Below are 13,644 nucleotides of genomic sequence, written 5' to 3'. Positions count from 1 at the left end.
GAGGTAATGGCGAAAGAAAATCTGTCAGAAACGGTCGTGAGTCGGTCTTGGGTATCTCAGTCGGTAGAGAACTTACCCGCGAAAGGTAAAGGTCCCGAGTTGTAGTGTCGGTCGCAGGTTCGAATCCTGCCTCTGGCATGGACATACGTGATGTCCTTAGGATAGTCAGGTTTACGTAGTTCTAAGTCCAGGGGACTGATGACCTCAGATGTTAAGTCCCATAGTGCTTAGAGTCGTTTAAACCGTTTGGAGTGTCGGTCCAACAGACAGTTTTAATCTGCCACGAAGTTTCATACTGCGCACCGAATCCTGAAGTAAAAGTTTCTACTTTTTTCTAGGAAGTTAGACAGTCTACGATGGTTAATGATTTTGAACTCCAGAAAATACGAGGGTCAGTCAATAAGTAAGTCGCGAGCTGGCATATAGACATGTACCAGCCTGAAATTTATTTTCCTTTCCAATATACTCCTCCTGTAAGCTTAAACACATACATTCGAGAAGGCGTTAATAGTCTGCTGCTTAGAGTTCTTGTGGCAGCTTTCGCATCTAACGAGTGACCTCTCTGGATATTTGGCTCCTTAAATTGCTGCAGACCACAAGACCGATGTCTTCGGGGTAGCGAAATACATCTAAACAGGGAAACAATGCTCCATCACTGTATTACCACGGCGCTCAGGACGCTCCTTGTTTGTGATTTTTCGTGTTCTTTGCTGAATTCCTGTATACAATTGAACACAAATTTCCGCGAAGTACAGTTCTAACCACACACGGGACGAATTTCGCTATGGACGTGGTCTGCGGACAGTCCGTCGGCTCACAAAAATCACGTTCTAGTCGGGTACACGCTCATAACACAACCACACAAGAGTGATGGTATCACTTGCGCTGTGTCAGATTAAACGATTTGGCCTGAAATTTCCTGGTAGATTAAAACTATGTGCTGGACTGGGACTCGAACCTGGCGCCTCCGCTTCTGTGGTCAGTGCTCTTGGCAACTGAGCTAGCCAAGGACGACACCCGATCCGTCCTCACAGCTTAAGGTCCACCTTTCCTACCTTCCAAACTCCACAGATGTAAAGCTGTGATACCGGGTCGCGAGACTTGTTTGGATGACCGCTGAAGGAGAGGTGCTGAGTTCGAATCCCCGTAGAGCCCACTTTTAATCTATCAGGAAGTTGCAAATAATGAATTGATGAGTTGCTGAAGTTCAACGTGGTTGCGTTCGCCTGGCAGGCGATCAGTGTGAAGGATGTCACAATACAGCAAGCACACCTGAAAACGTCGCGAAAGAGCACAATATAGTATCCAGCTGTCACAAATTAGGCGTGTACGGAATACACAAGGCCGTAGTGGTATTAGAATCAGAAATACGCATCGGCTTAGGCTAACTTTTCGCTGGCGATAAACATGTCATAACAATGAATTTTTGTGAACAGAACATGCACAGCGTTACTTTAAATAATTTTGGTTGCGACATGGTACACAGCCGCCCAAATTGCCCGACTGAAGCACTTTTCACACTGTCAGTCATGGCATTAAGGCTCGCAAGATACTGTGTATGTATATTGGACAGGATCATTCTGTTTTTGTTATCCATAAAACGATAGTTACTCTGTGATTGTTACGAAACAGTTCCTCGATTGCTTGGATGGCATGTGCTTGATATCGCTCGCCTTCCTTCCCGATCAGCATCATCCATGTCTGTGAGGCCTTGGTCGAATCGTTGCCTCCATTTCACTACACCTAGATGCGACATTCCATCTGGTCCATATAACGCCAGAATTTCGCCTGTGTGCACTTCAGTCGTTTTGCCCACAGGAATTATATCGTCTCGCGTACTTCAACACTGGAGTACATTTCCAGTACTGACAATGCGTCACCTTTAAAGTTGTAAAACAACCCCAGACTACCATGGTTTATCATAAGTAAACGCAGACTACGGTAGTTTTTCTACTATCTTTGGTCAGTTAAGCTCATATCCGCGTTACCTGTACGTCGGGTGTGCTGCATAATTATCAGGCGTCACCTTACAACGATCGCTTTCTTCACGTATCCGATAACTGACTTAATAAATTCCCCTAAAAACTGGAAGCGCGGAACCGTTTAGAAACTGAATGAGGATATCTAACGGGCCGGGTAACCTACGGAACATTTTTGTTCTGCATGGTTACCTTAAGAATAAACAGTATTTGTAGCAAAAATGGAAATTGTCAATGTTTACTTCAGTTTTTATTCGAAAATTGTTGATTTGTAACGTGAAACAGAGGGATGTTGTAAAAATAAAGGGAGCAATACAGATGTATCATAGAGGCTATAAAAAACAATTTCCTCAACAAAAAGGTAAAATAAAAGAAACTGCCAAAGAAAAAGATATCAAACATCGCTTCCATACTTCGTCAGAGTTATATAAAACATGTTTCTGTCATTCATAAACAATTTTGGCATTTATCAATAATAGGAAACTCTTGCCTTTGATCACGGTGAGAACTTTCTATTGAGTACAAAACAGAACATATCTATAAGATTATTTACATACATATATACCACCTTTCGGGTTGAGGACAGCTTTACATGTTTAGCACGTGGTTCTACAAATACTGCCATGTAGGAGGGAGGAACTCTGTTTCTGAAAGGTGACCATTCTCCTTGTATTCTCCTACCTCCTTCCATCACCTTTCCCCCACTCCTCGTATGTCTTTTTTTATCCCACACTCTATCTATCGACTCCTCCTTCCTCATTTTTCTGGTCATATATATATATATATATATACATATATACACTACCAATTCTATTAAAGTGGACAGCAATTGGTACGATATATATATATATATATATATATATATATATATATATATAGGCTAGAATATATGGAATATATATATATATACATATATATATATATAATTTGCTACGTCATGTGTGTAGTGTTCGAAAACTACCTGGACCGCAGTTTTGGTAGAGCGCAATTCTAGGCACCTTTGTTGAGCAATGGTCTTTGCATCGGACGACTTGTGTAACTTACTCTGTGGCTCCTACGTAATCACACTAATAATGAGTAGTTCTGCCTTCAGGCTGATTGTGTCGCAATGGCATATATCAGCAAAGAATGACCTTATTGTGATTCTTCAGTTTCTCCCGGCGTATTTCTTGCTCGAACAGTCCACAGGTGTAATGCGTTCCATAGTGTCCAATGGGCACAGTATTTCGGCGATCAGACATGTCGCCATCGTCAGATGTGCTGTTCGTCAGCGCACCTGACGATGGCGACATGTCTGATTGCCAAAATACTGTGCCCATTGGACACTATGGACCGGCAGTGCACCAGTGGACTGTTCGAGTAATGACTTTATTGCTCATACGATGCGTTTCGGAATTTATCCATTATCAGATATCCAGGAGCGATTGCTGCACGTAGATATAGCGTTTCCAGTCGTATGAGGAACAAAACTCACAGGCTAGTTCTGAATATTTGTTCTTATACAAACATCTCAAAATGACCGAACAGCCGGAACTGCACACTAACGACAACTTCCAGTTCGTCCAGTGACAGCATCTGATCATAAAATGTTATCGTGCAGTCCATTTTAAATGCCGAATAAACAAAACACTTGACATTACGACACTGTGCTAGATGTACCAACGCAACACAAACAGACATCTGCACCATCTCTGCGCCGGGTCGATGACAAATTTCTCCTCGCACTCGTAATGTTTAAGCCAGTGTCATCGTCACTGCTGATGAAGTAATGGACGCGCTTATCTGTGAAGCGTTATACCGCGTGCCCTCGCCTCCTCGTAAGACGAGGCTCGTAGCTGTTGCGGCGGCCCCAGACACGACCCCCGCGGGCGCCACCCTGCGGAATGTGGCGCAGTGTTTGTCGCCGCGGCTTACGCAAGGCTGACTTAAGCGGGCAGCTGCTGAGTCGGGCCCCAGTGTGCCCGTTCATTAGGAAACGCACTCACGCCGGGATGCCGTCCCATCCCATCCCAGTCACGGGTGCGACGCCTCTGACTCATTCCGCCGCCCAATGAATTTATTAGAAGGTCGCGGTTAAAGAGCGCTCGCCGCTCAGACGGCCTGCAGGCGCATCCGGCGTGTACACTGTCACGCACTGTGTTTACCATTGTTTACTTGTTATTCCTTAACACGGCTGCCGGTTCTTTACGATAGCAGAGCCTTAACATCTACACGTTTTGATTATTTCTCCATTGCTGGCATTATAGCACTGCAGTATTGCATGTTGTTCTTACTTAAGTAATGTCCTTACACGCAAAACTGTCCATCGTACGCCCTCAGATCTAGCGGTAACACGGCCGAATGTAATGTCCGTCAAAAACTGACCACAGATCAAGCATGAAAACGAGAAGACGTTGTACTGAACTGTGAAAAAAGAAGCAAAATAGAAACAGCGAACGATCCAGGATCAAGATGTGCAACATCGAACGTCTTGCAAGAACCACTGTGTCGTGGTGTGTGAACACGTTCTTGGCCTGCGAAGTGGGAGATCCGTGTTCATATCTCCCTCGCGCCTCTTTTCTTCTGTAGTCTTGTCTACTGTGATACTATACGTTGGTTATAGAATATCAGTCATGTGGTAAGCATATATTACCGTCGAAAGAAAACTTGATGAATAGTGAGAGCAGGCGAGATGCCGCGTAGACCTCTCACAGAAGTCAAAACAACAAATAAACGGGTGTGAACTATGTCACAACGAAGGAATTCAAGAGTCAAAACTTCGTAAGGGGCATAAGGTGTGGTTCAAATGGCTCTGAGCACTATGGGACTTAACATCAGAGGTCATCAGACCCCCTAGAACTTAGAACTATTTAAACCTAACTAACCTAAGGACATCACACACATCCATGCCCGAAGCAGGATTCGAACCAGCGACCGTTGCGGTCGCGCGGTTCCAGATCGACGCGACTAGAACCGCTCGGCCACACCGGCCGGCTAAGGTGTGGTACTTGTGTAGAAGAAACAGGAGGTAAGTACGACTGGAGGCCCCTTTGCTACAGGTCGTTGATGCAAACGGACGTTACACCACGACACAGACATGAATCTGAGTACAGCAAACAGACACTTCAATGGATCGGACGAATAGTTTATAATTTTGTAGAAAAAATAAAAAAAACAGCGGGGCGACAGAGATTTGAACCTGGATCTCCCCGTTCTCAAACCAACACTGTCACCACATTACCACTACGCCACGGTTAGTTTGAGTAGCGCAATGTTGCACTTATTCCTCTTGGACCGTTCACTGCTTCTACTTTGCTTCTTTTTTCCACACTTCAGTACACCCTCCTTCTGTTTTCATGCTTGATCTGGGTTCAGTTTTTGACGTGCTACACAATGAACCAAGGCAACCGCATTGCCGCAGTGGATACACCGGTTTCCGTGAGATCACCGAAGTTAAGCGCTGTCGGGCGTGGTCGGCACTTGGATGGGTGACCATCCAGGACGCCATGCGCTGTTGCCATTTTTTGGGGTGCACTTAGCCTCGTGATGCCAATTGAGGAGCTACTCGACCGAATAGTAGCGGCTTCGGTCAAGAATACCGTCTTACGACCGGGAGAGCGATGTGCTGACCCCACGCCCATCCTATCCTCATCCTCCACGGAGGATGACACGGCGGTCGGATGGTACCGGTAGGCCGAATTGTTTTATACAATGAGCCATCTTTCCACTATTCCTGAGGGGCTGCGATGGTGAGTTTCTCTTCTTAGTAGCACAGTGAATTTTTATAGGCAGACTAGCGAACCCAGCAAAGCTTCACAATTGCTAAGGACGTATGGAATTGGATGTAAGTCGTAATCTCCCTCTCCACCTCTCTCCATCCCTCTTTCCTTCCCCTTCCCCCCCAACCCTTTGTCCATCTCCTCCTCGTCCCTCCTACCTCCGTCCATCATCTTTCCCCCACTCCTCGTATGTCTTTTTTTACCCCACACTCTCTCTATCCACTGCTCGTTCCTCATTTTTCTGGCCATATTCTCCTTCCCCTTCTTTATATCCATTTCCTGCCCCCTTCTTTCTTCGTCTCTTTCTCTCACCCTCTCTCTGACCTTATTTATTTTTACTGCAAACGAAACCTTGATTTGGAATAGAACTCAAAACGAATGGGAAAACTGGTTGGAATCATTAGTAAACGCGGTATGAGAGAGATCTTTACAGCTGTGAGGATAGTAGTTTTAATGACTGTAATTCGCATGGTTGTAATCTACAAACAGATAGATTACAAAGATAGCCGTAAACACAATTTTCCTGCTTTCTGTTAAAAAACACTGCAAAAAGGAAAACAAAACCGCACATTTTCACAACACAGCTTAGCACGTTCTTTCTCCCAGACGGTTTAACGGAAAGTGTTTACCGTATAACATATCCGTATCTCCAAGTATCTTGGCTCTGCATTGCCTGTCTGTCAGTCAGTCAGTCAGTCAGTTGCTCGAAAAGGGATTCATCCAACCGAATCTTTCCTTGATTTGCGTGAACTGAAATAAAACAGTTGCAGTAAGATAATGAATTTATTGAGATGGAATAAACAGGAATTGATTGTTTCGGCAATTCTTTGTTGGCGTTTTTAATGGGTTGATCGTAGCGCACCGATGACATATTGAAATTAAGCTTTCAATTGTATTATTTTTCGCAAAATATCAATATCCAAAGTGGAATTCGTTCTTGTTATGAAGACATGTGACAACATAGCTGTCAAACTGGAGTTCATATTGCTTTATTGACATTTTCATACAAAAATACCGTCCAGATTTCCGACTTTTCCGGTGGATTTTCCAAAAATTTTCTTTCCTGCAAACCTTGCCCTGACAATTACGAACACGACAAAACAAAATCAGCTATATCGGTCGAGCCATTCTCAAGTGATGATCCTTCATATATGCGGCAATTGATTTTTATTTATATAGTTTAAAACATGTCATAGTTAAACTTCTTTATACGAGTAAGAAATTGATAAGAAAGAAGTAGAATTCTACAATTTCCTTACTGACACTTTTTTTGCCAAAATACTCTAAAAAGTAAAGTACTCATGAGTTGTCTCAATTCAAGTAGAAACAAACTTTCCTAGCACATCACAGTTCGGATTCGAGACTGAGATTGCTATTTATACTTTCGCTAACCAAATATGACACGTTTAAATTAATAAAAAATATTGGCGTGTGGTATCTTTTGTGACCTGTCAAAGGCGTCTGATTGTGTAGGACAAGTCACTCTCTTAAAAAACCTTAATTTCTCTGGAACTGATAACTTTACAAACAACTGGTTCGAATCATATTTAACAAACAGAATGCAAAAAGTTTGTACTCAGTAATTCAGACATTGTTGGAGGGAGAAAAACTTCAGTGATTGGACAGAACACACAGAGTGACACGGAGTTTAATTTTGTGCTCGCTTCTGTTCCTTACGTATACCAATGACCTTCCTATTAACATTAATCTAGCAGAATTGGTGCCGTTTGCAGACGATACTAGTGTTATAATAAAACCTATTCGAGAGAAAGTAAAAGAAGAAATTGTCAATGATGTTTTTAAAGAATTATTAATGGTTCTCTGAAAATAAATTCTCGCTTCACTTCGAGATAACATACGATATTCATTTTTTTACAACAAATAGTGTCTTGCCAACCACCGATGTAGCCCATGAGCGAGAGACTGTTAACAGAACAGAATGTTCCCTATTTTTGGTGCACACAGTGATGAAAACTTGAATTGGAAGAAACTTATCACCAAGGTTGACTGAAATCATTCTGAGTATTAGGCAGTATCATTATGAAACACTAAAATAATTAAAACGCTGAGGTTCCGACCGACTTTGCAGTGGTCTTCTTCACGGTGACTAACTGACCTGAAGAGGACCGTTGCATAATCCGTCGAAACGTGGGAATGCAGTTGTTTTAGTGTTTCATAATGAGAAGGTCTAATCATGTTAACAGAATCTTCCGTCGGTTCTTGGCAGAAAAACATTATAATAAATGAAAAGCACCAGTTTGCTTTTGTTTTACAATATGACTTTTATTGTGTTAACCGGTTTTCGGCTTACAAGGTAATCTTCAGACATTTACTGAGTATTGTCACCAAAGAAGTTACAAGAGACGTAACACGTCTAGACTGAAGCAAAAACATACAGTAAGTAACATCTTTGACAGTGTGTTGGTAATGCAATGAAAAAGTAGAAAAGTGAACAGTAAATAAATAACAATGGAGTATACAGGAAAACCTTTAACACAAGTTAGGAACAGCATGCCTACATAACAGTTTCTATTAATAAACAGAACTAATAAAATAAAATGTAATTAGTACTAGACAAGGCTGCATCAGGAGGTATAAAACATGAAGAGTGATACACATACCAATTATAAGAAGAAAAAATTATCAATATAACTACGGAATACATAAGGAACTCCTCCAGCTGCGTTCATGTCAGCCAAACTAGTTGCTATATCTCTGCCTGACTGACCGATGTAAAATTTGTCACAATCAGAACAGGTGATTTTGTATGCCCCACTGTTGGCTAATAATTGGATCTTATCTTTGCTATTAAAAACACACTGGGCTGTCGTGTTCTTAAAACAGTGGGAAAGCCTATACTTGCAGGCTTTCAGTGCTTTGGCTACAATATGTAATACCTCACCTAGAAATGGTAGTGTACACCATTTCTTGTTGACAGTGGATGGGGAAGCAGGTGGGGCATAGAGGAGGGGTATAATTTTCCGTTTTTGTTTCCTGTGCAAGATGTGGTCAACAAGATCTGGACTGTAACCATTGGCTGTGGCAGTAAATTTTATTGTATCTGATTCTGCTTTAAAATCATCTCTGGACATGGGGATAGATGTGGGACAGTGTACCGCTGAGTGGAAAGCTGCATGTTTGTGAGCTATGGGGTGTTGTGAGCAAGAAGGTATTACTGTGTCTGTAGTTGTCGCTTTCCTATAAATTTTGAAATAATGTGTGTGTGTGTACTGATGTCAATGCAATGGTGCAGTTGCGCAAAGCAGGGTGGCATAGTTATTAGCGCATTTGCCTAGTGATCAGGAGACCCGGGTTTGAGTCCCAGCCTTGGCAAAAATTTTCATTCCTCTCTTCAGAAATGCTCTAGGGCGAGAATGGTCTTCGTTCCACTTCTGAAATCGGGCGGCAAGTACGACACCGGAGCTGGACTGAAGAAAATACGAAACGTAGAGCGAAAGCAAGGCAGTTTGGCGTCTTATAGAACTAGTGGTAAGTGATGTCGCCATTTCTTATAGCTGCGGACCTTATAGACTAAGGCACGTCGAAGTTACAAGGGCAAACGGCTTCCGGCAGGCCTTCCCCTTTAGCATCACACGTGAGTTGTATCTCTGAAGCCTCTGTCGCCATTGCGCTTAACGGCCTCGACAGCGTTGTTGTCATGTAACGTCCTGAATAATCTGAGGTCCCCTGCGATGAGTACCACCAGTAGTCAGTCAGCGTTCCAACTGACGTTTGCTGCCGAAGGGGTGACCTAACGGCAAACGATGCCTTGCAGCATCGTTGAATGACTTTTCCTCAGTGCGTTCCTTAAGACACTGTTTATAATCCTTCGAAGTTGGCAGTACATCTGGGATAACTCTGCCTATGTCATCAACGCACCATGTTGAGGATACTTAGATACAGTGATGAACCAAAGCATTTTGGCGCCGTGCTTAAGGAGGCACACGTTCATGAAAAACAGAAGATGCATCAAATCTAGAGTTTCGAAGATACAGCAATAAAATTTTATACCATGCTTTTTACGAAATGAACACATTTAAGTCCCTTGGACTAGACATTACTTTTTTATAGAATTTAAAAATTTTATTTTAAAAACGCGATACATGTACTTTTTTTCAAAAATTATTCAAGAAATTTTTACAAAATTTTCTGTTTTATCTCTTTGCATACAGTAAGTTTCTCCCATGAGGTTTTTTGAATATATCGAATAGGAGAATTTTAATCATTTTAATTATAATTCTATAAAATAAAATTCATGCTAAATTCCCAGCACTTTGCTCCACATCTCAGATTATACTCAGAATTTCAAAATTTACGCTTGAGACAACATTTATTGCGTTTTAAAGAAATAAGTACAAAATTTCGTAATTCTAGCCTTCATAGATTCTGAGAAAAAGGTACAAAAACTGTAAAAAATATAATTTTTAGGAAATGCTTTTATAGTTCAAGCTAACATTTTTTCTTGTCAGCTCTTCAGAAGGCACCAAATTTAGACTTAGGGTCCCCTTTCCCTTCTCGTTTGGTCTTTTCTGCCTTCTTTCCTTTGCCAGATCGTCAACTGATTTTTCAGCTGCAGAGGGGCGCTGTAAATCTATTTTTCTCGAGTAGTCATGAGTGAAATTTCCTGTCTTTGACCCCATTCTCCCTAATAGCTACATCTTCTCTGTGTTGCCACCATTAATACAAGAACTGCATCTTAAGTTCCAATTCTGGCAACTGTAGCTGATGAAAATATGGTTTTAGGGCATCGTTTACATATGAGCGAATTATGAGATTCCTTTCGGATTCTGGATTTTGCCATGAACAAATTTTTCAGATCTTCAGTATCGGTCAGAAGCCTATAAGTGGGCTTAACAACACCCAGATTACAATTTGGAAGCTTCTCCTCGTGAATGAATGGGTTGTTATCTCTCTGATCTCTGAGTATGTAGATACTGAAGCGTTGCTTCAAAAAGTGAGCGTGGCAGGAAGGTCGCGTTACACGTTTAGTTATTTTTCAGGCACTTCGAATGTGATTCCATCATTGAAACTTTTAGAACTTACGTCGTTGAGTTCTACTAATAAAAAAAATTGAAAATTGCCATTTTCAGACAATTTCATGAACGCCTCCCTCTACCCCCCCCCCCCCCCCCCCCCAGCCGGCCGCGGTGGTCTAGCGTTTCAGGCGCTCAGTCCGGAACCGCCGGACTGCTACGGTCGCAGGTTCGAATCCTGCCTCGGGCATGGATGTGTGTGATGTCCTTAGGTCAGTTAGGTTTAAGTAGTTCTAAGTTCTAGGGGACTGATGACCACAGATGTTAAGTTCCATAGTGCTCAGAGCCATTTGAACCATTGAACCTTCCCCCCCCCCCCCCCCCCCCCCCCTTAACGGCTTGTTGATCCACCATTGAGACGCAACGGCATAGACTGGACAAGCCCTTGGAGGCTTCTCGATGTGAGTGGCAATGTCACGCAATTCCTGCAGGGGGTTTAGAAGGGTGGGGCTGGTGCTCAATAGCATCCCAGACGTGTTCCGTCGACTTCAAACCAGGCGAATTTGTTGCCCAAGACGTCAACGTAAGTTCGCTAACACGCACCTCAAACCCCTTCAGTAGATTATGGCCTGCTGGAAAATTCTGTTGTCACGTGGGGAGACGTCAAGCGTGAAGGCATGTGAGTGGTCAATAGTGATATTCATGCAGTCCACAGCTGTCCTCGCGCCTTCCAAATACCATGGTAGTCGAGGTGTATGTGCTCCCTAGCATTATGCTGCTCCCACCGGTCTGCCTTCGTGCCGCGGTGCATGTTCAGAGCAACAGTTCGCCTGGATGGCGGCGAATCCAGACAACTACTATAAAAGCATGACTATTTCTCCGACTAGGTGGCAGTTTCCACTGATCTCAGTGGTCCCCTGCCTACTACAATCGTAAATGACGAAGTCGTTCTGTCGTCATGGAAACACGTCGGGAATGTCTGCTGAGGTGCTCCATGGCCAGCTACTCGTATGTGTCCTGGACGGTGTGCTCCGCACTGTGTATGAACCAGCATTGTACTCTGTTGCCAGAGCCGCCACAGATCGCTGCATATCCTCCTTTACACTTTACAGAGCTTGATAGCCTGCAACCGCCACGTTTTGTCATGAGCCGTGAACATCAACATCTTTTCGCCTACGGTTTCCCCATCCTTCAGTCTCTTTCCATTGCTCAAGACAGTAGCACGCTAACAGGCGACCTGCATCGCCGTTTCCGAGACGCAGGTGCCAGGCCATAACAAACTGTTCTTTTCAACCAAATGAAATATACGGTTCCAGCGACCTTTTCAAGTTTCACATATCTATTACATATATATGCTCAGACTGAAGCGACAAATGAAAATTCGTACCAAGGCTGCGATTCGAACCCGAGTGTCATGCGCGTTAGGCAGACGTACTAACCACTACGCCACCCTTAGACGATGGCTTTGCGCAACTCCCTCCTCATTCCAAATTCCCCTTTGGACTTCAGCCCACTGGTATTCCCCTACACTCGAAAGCGTAACAGAGGCTCTCAAACTGTGTTGGAATAACATCTCAGTATCAAACGTGGGGTGCTGTCTGAGATCCAAGCATAGGTGCTTTTTAATCAAATGAAACTATACACTTTTCAAGTATCAAACGTCTTTGATTTATACAGCGTGTCTCTCCTAAAGTCGTCAGACGCATTGTCTCTTGTGCTTCAGGAGATACTTGCAGTGCATCTTTTACATTGTGTAGCGAGAGTCAGCTCAAACAATTAGTGTTCATCACGCCTACGATGCGTCGACTCCCCTTTGTCACACGGACAACATACAAACGATAATCCATATCACGCTATATATTCTGAAGCATGTGTGGGGTCGTCGACGCGTGCACTTTTGAGTTCTAAAATAGTTTTCAGTGAAGGAGGCACATACGCGAGATACTTCACATCATCGCATAAAAAAATCCTCACGTGTCGGGTCCGAATATCTATGTGGTCCAGAAGAGAACATGGCGTTGTCATGTCCAGTGCAACAGATCCAATGGTTTGGAAGATGATGATTTAAAAAAGTGTGCTTCGCTTGCGCAACGATCGAAATTTTGCACTTTCTATTACATTCTATGAAATTCTTAACAATATATCGCTGGGTATAGTTATAGCCGTTTGAAATTGCTATATTCACCTTGAATTGCCCTATATTACTGTTGAATATTTCATCAATCAGCAGTATTTGAATTGACTATCTTCAGATCGAGTTTATATCACGGTAGCGACCTTAATGTCGGGGGATATTCGAGAGAAGGCTGTGATAATTATAACAAGAATTTTAAATTATTTATTTTTTATTTTTTGTGGGTGTCCACAGTCTCATTGTGTTTTGAGGATGAACACATGGTCCAAGTAGGCTGTAATCTATATATTACAGATTCAACAGTGAGCCATTTTGAAGCATACTTTTTAAGCTTCACGCATCATTTCACATTTTTCTACATCGCTGGTACATTTGTATACCTGGACAGGTGAGGCGCGAAGCTTAAAATACATGCTTGAAAATGACCTGTGGTTGAAACTGGCTAATTGCACAGATAATGAACAGACTTCAGCCTACTTGGACAATTTTTTCATTCTCAGTGTTACATTAGCCTAAAATTACTACTTGATACACTGTGTATCTTAATAACAAACGACTCAGAATTAGTTAAACAAGTAATTATCATAACCATAATTTTCTTTCTAGATCAGTGAGGACGCCAATAACAGCGAAGTATTTCAATGAAAAACAAAAATAAAATTCAGTTGTGAGAAACATGCAATAGAAGTTCATATTTACAAGAAGATCAGTGTGTTTCACAGAGCTGGGCTAATTAATCTACCAAACGTGTACATGCGGTATTTGCAATGAAAATAGTCAGAAGAATGTCTCTACATGCG

At 42.6% G+C, this 13,644-nt stretch overlaps 1 protein-coding gene and 1 pseudogene across 1 annotated transcript in view; both read left to right on the top strand.

Moving 5' to 3' along the window:
* Positions 1-13,644, top strand: part of LOC124777037 — a 107,711-nt gene that overhangs the window by 20,063 nt on the left and 74,004 nt on the right. The window lies entirely within an intron of this gene.
* Positions 5,361-5,478, top strand: LOC124778211 (annotated as a pseudogene).

The sequence above is a fragment of the Schistocerca piceifrons genome, chromosome 2 (assembly GCF_021461385.2).
Source record: "Schistocerca piceifrons isolate TAMUIC-IGC-003096 chromosome 2, iqSchPice1.1, whole genome shotgun sequence".
NCBI lineage: Eukaryota > Metazoa > Arthropoda > Insecta > Orthoptera > Acrididae > Schistocerca > Schistocerca piceifrons.
Note: the sequence above shows the minus strand (reverse complement) of the source record. Positions and strands in the feature narration are given on the sequence as shown.